The sequence below is a fragment of the Meriones unguiculatus genome, chromosome 11 (genome assembly GCF_030254825.1).
Source record: "Meriones unguiculatus strain TT.TT164.6M chromosome 11, Bangor_MerUng_6.1, whole genome shotgun sequence".
Lineage (NCBI taxonomy): Eukaryota > Metazoa > Chordata > Mammalia > Rodentia > Muridae > Meriones > Meriones unguiculatus.
The window spans coordinates 84578751-84582461 of NC_083359.1; the positions used below are offsets into that span (position 1 = coordinate 84578751).

The 3711-nt window shown below is 40.4% G+C and overlaps 1 non-coding gene across 1 annotated transcript; it reads left to right on the top strand.

Moving 5' to 3' along the window:
• The first annotated feature begins 1611 nt into the window (after nucleotides 1-1611).
• LOC132646575 (U1 spliceosomal RNA) lies at nucleotides 1612-1783 on the top strand. Its single transcript, XR_009584838.1, has one exon. It is a non-coding gene; the product is annotated as a U1 spliceosomal RNA (small nuclear RNA).
• The last annotated feature ends 1928 nt before the right edge of the window (nucleotides 1784-3711 follow it).

Consider the following 3711-nt stretch of genomic DNA (forward strand, 5'->3'; position numbering starts at 1 on the left):
ACCACCTCCCAGCCAGGCAGGACTAGTGAGTAGAAGGAGAGGAACAACAACCCACCAAAAAAAACCCAAACCAAACCAAAACAAAACAAAAAACAAACAAACAAAAAAAAAAAAAAAAAAAAAAAAAAACCCCTTTGACCCAAAAACTACCCTACCTACAAAAAGTGAAGGGATAAAGGGGGAACAAAGACTCAGGGAATGTCTAATCAATAATTGGCTCATCTAATTTTTAACATTTAAGATTTTTAGTATTTGTGGAGTGGTGGGCACGTGCTGTGCTATGAGCTACACCCTTAGCCCCGTGTTATCCAGTTTGAGATAGTAGCTGTCACATCTCGCGCCAGCCATATCTTGATGAAGTTAACTGTGTTCTATTAGGCAGACCCTGTCCACCAGCACAGCCTTGGATATTGTGGTTGTTGAATCTAGATCATTAGATATGCTAGGTACACACTGCGTCCCTGATCCTGGCTGTACTACCCCGTATTTACTGGGAAACTGGTTCCTGATACTAAAATTGTTTCCCAGGTCCATCGGTATCAACTTCAAGTTTAACGAGTATCAGTCACAGAACAGAGGGTCTATCTCTTGTCTTTTGGCAAACCTCACCTTCATCCCTTGGCTGTTATGACTGAAAGAATTTGCAGAGCTACACACAGGATCGACCATCACCCACAGGGCATAATGTTCTTTGTTCACACATTATATATTCATTGGTTTCCCCTCTTACTGAGGAACCAAGACTTTGTGTCTTAACAGTTCCCAGCATACAGACATTCATTACATAAGTATACTGGACATGGAAGTGAACAAAATATATAAAATTCACTAAGCATGTGGGGCTTGTTTGATATATTTATTCTAATCATGTTCAATAATCTTTATATAGTTCCCTGGCTTGGTAGAATTTGATTTGGTATACAAAGGTCAGGTTGAGGTTTTAAGGTCTGTTCTCATGTGGATATTTTTAGTGTGTTACTTTTTGTTGTTGCTGCTCATATTAATCTCAATGTATTTTCCTTGTATAATTTTAGTCACCCACATTTCCCCCTTTAACTTCGATCTTCTCCAACCACCCCAGAACTTCCTCAATCCTTCCTCTACTCTTCCATGCTTTAATGTTCCTAAGAGCCCATAAGTTTTCATTTTATAGATGAGGAAATTAAGATGCAAAGAAGGAAAATAACTTTCTCAAGGCCACACAGCTAGTAAGTAGTATACCTGGGATTTAATTCCAACATACCTGATGCCAAAAGTTGTGTCACCAGCCGCGATTTCATTCTTGCACTCTTTTAAACATTGATTCTATGAATATGCTATTAATTACTTAACAAGAAAATGATGCTATGGTGGCCTTTAGCCATCCTAACACTTATGACATATTACTCCATTTTATAAAAATGTGCCCGATGAGCCTCGTATCAGTGTTGGCTTACGATTTTTCTGATCAATCCCAGAATTTAGATCGTCTACTGTAATTCAGCTTCTAGCTTATAGGAGGCCATTTTTGATGGGAAGTGTTTTAGTCTTGTTTCAACACTTCCTATACTTTACCACTCTGCAGGGTTCCTGACAGAAATATTGTTTTATCAATAATTCTCCACATAATTAGTACTCACCTAGCAGAGGAGATGCCATGATCACGAAGTTGGTTTTTCCAGGGCCCCAGAGCGAGGCTCATCCATTGCACTCCAGATGTGCTGACTCCTGTGATTTCCCCAAATGCTGGAAACTCTACTGCATAATTTGTGGTAGTGGGGGACTGTGTTTGTGCTCTCCCCTGAAAAAGAAACAATTAGTACTCATGGAGGTATGTGAAGAATTTCTTCTGTGTATTTGTGAGTGATAGGTCGGATGGAAAAACAAAAGACCTGGAATAGCTAAAACCATCCTGAACAATACAAGAACTTTTGGAGGTGTTGCCATCCCTGATTTCAAGCTGTACTATGGAGCAACAGTAACAAAAATGACATGGTTCTGGCGTAGAAACAGATTGGTGGATCAATGGAATTGAATTGAGGATCCAAAAATAAATTCACATACCTACAGATACTTGATTTTTGACAAAGATGCCAAAACCATACAGTGGAAAAAAGATAACATCTTCAACAAATGGTGCTGATGTAACTGGATGTCTACATGTAGAAAAATGCAAATAGATTCATATTTATCACCCTGCTCAAAACTAAAGTCCAAGTGGATCAAAGATCTCAACATAAAGCCAGATATGCTAACACCTGTTAGAAGAAAAATGGGAAGAGCCTGGAACTCATTGGCACAGGAGACAACTTCCTGAACAGAACATCAACAGCATAGGCTCGAAGATCAACAATCAAAAAATGGGACCTCATGAAACGGAAAAGTTTCTGTGAAGCAAAGTACACTGTCAACAGAACAAAATGACAACCTATAGTGGAAAAGATTCTCCACTAACCCTAAATCTGACAGAGGGCTAATATCCAGAATATATAAAGAACTCAAGAAGTTAAACACCAACAAACCAAGTAATCCAATTTTAAAATGGGGTACACAACTAAACAAAAAATTTTCAACAGGTCTCTAGTAAGGGGAGTAGAGGCTTTCTTTGGCATGAACTCAGTGGCAGGCTCTCTGATCACCTCCCCCTGGGAGGTGTCAGGCCACAGAGGAAGACAATGCAACCAGTCCTGATGAGACTTACTAGGCTAGGGTCAGACAGAAGGGGAGAAGGACCTCCTCTATCAGTGGACTAAGAGAGAGGCATAGCAGGAGAAGAGGGAGGTAGGGTGGGATTGGGAGGAGACAAGGGAGGGGGCTACAGCTGGAACACAAATTGAATAAATTGTAAGAAATGATAATAGTAAAATAAATAAATAAATAAATATTGCTAGGGGAAAAAAAACTCAAGGGATGATACATGCTGGAAAGGTTGAGAAAGGAGAACCCTCTCCCATTGCTGGTGGGAATGTAACTTTGTACAACCACTTTGGAAACCAATCTGGTGCTTTCTCAGACAATTAGGAATGGAGCTGGGAACTATTGTGGGATGGCTGGCCTGAAAGAGGTGAAGTATTTCACCTAGACTGCGCTGGCACACCACCAGAAAAACACGAGTCTGGTGCAACCATTCAAAGCCTGGACCCGGTGTCAAAGGAAGCACAGGAAATGGCTCTGCTGTCAACCTTCCTGCTGCTGCTGGAACCTGCAGTTTCTGGGGCTCTCTGGCTCAGTTTTCCTGAGTGGATGCCGTGACCCAGAGAGCCATCACCAAACATTTTCTTGCCCTGCTTGAGATAGCCCCTCTAGAGGGTACAATGTATCGATGCTTGGTTGTTGTTCTCTCTCCATCTTCCTTGTTTCCTTGCCATCTGATTGTTCATCCTGACATTTTAGAACTCAGAGAGTTCTGGGTATTATTCCCTTTCTTCACTGGCTGATGTTGGTTCTCAGTGCTTACAGGCCAATGAAGAAATTCTCAAATTCTTGCCACGGAGATCAGCTGACATCCTGGCTGTTACTAACCTGCATTTCAGTATTTTTTGTTGTTGTTGTTGTAGTTGCTCCAGAAATAGTTTAATACATATTAAGAAAACCAAATGACAAGAAAACATGTTTTCCTCTTAGCAAACAAAATGCTAAGTGCATCAATTTTCTTTTTCACAGTAAAGTAAGTTATGCACAATGTAGTTTCCTGCCTTCAACTATGCTGTTTTGATAAAATATGCCACACAT